Genomic DNA, 439 nt, shown 5'->3' with positions numbered 1-439 from the left:
TATGAGAAATTAACTTGAACTGTAGACTTTCACTTAAAGCACAATTTTAAAAAAAGTCTGTTTCTTCTCAATCTATTTGTTATGTTACTTAACTTTTTTCTGTGTATTTTAACTCTTTTTCCTTAGTCTTTCAGTTTACTAATTTTGTCTTTATGCCTAGTGTTCAGTTTATCCCATTTATTGATTTTTTTTCAATGACCATATTTTTTATTTCAAAGATTTTTAATAGGTTTTTGTTTTCAAATCTATTTCTTCTTGATTCATTGTCTGCCCTGCCTCCTTTCCTAACTCCTTTCCTTCCTGAAAACATTTTATCTATCATTGCTATCATTTGGAATAGTGAGTGGAATTTAGAACCTGAACTCAAGGCGTCCTGACGAGAAATTCTGTTTTAATTTCTTCATCTTTACTAGGTAACATAAAGGTCCCTTCCAACTTC

This window comes from Trichechus manatus, unplaced genomic scaffold, assembly GCF_000243295.1.
Source record: "Trichechus manatus latirostris isolate Lorelei unplaced genomic scaffold, TriManLat1.0 scaffold00002, whole genome shotgun sequence".
NCBI lineage: Eukaryota > Metazoa > Chordata > Mammalia > Sirenia > Trichechidae > Trichechus > Trichechus manatus.
The sequence above is the reverse complement of the archived record's forward strand: the minus strand, read 5'-3'. Positions refer to the sequence as shown.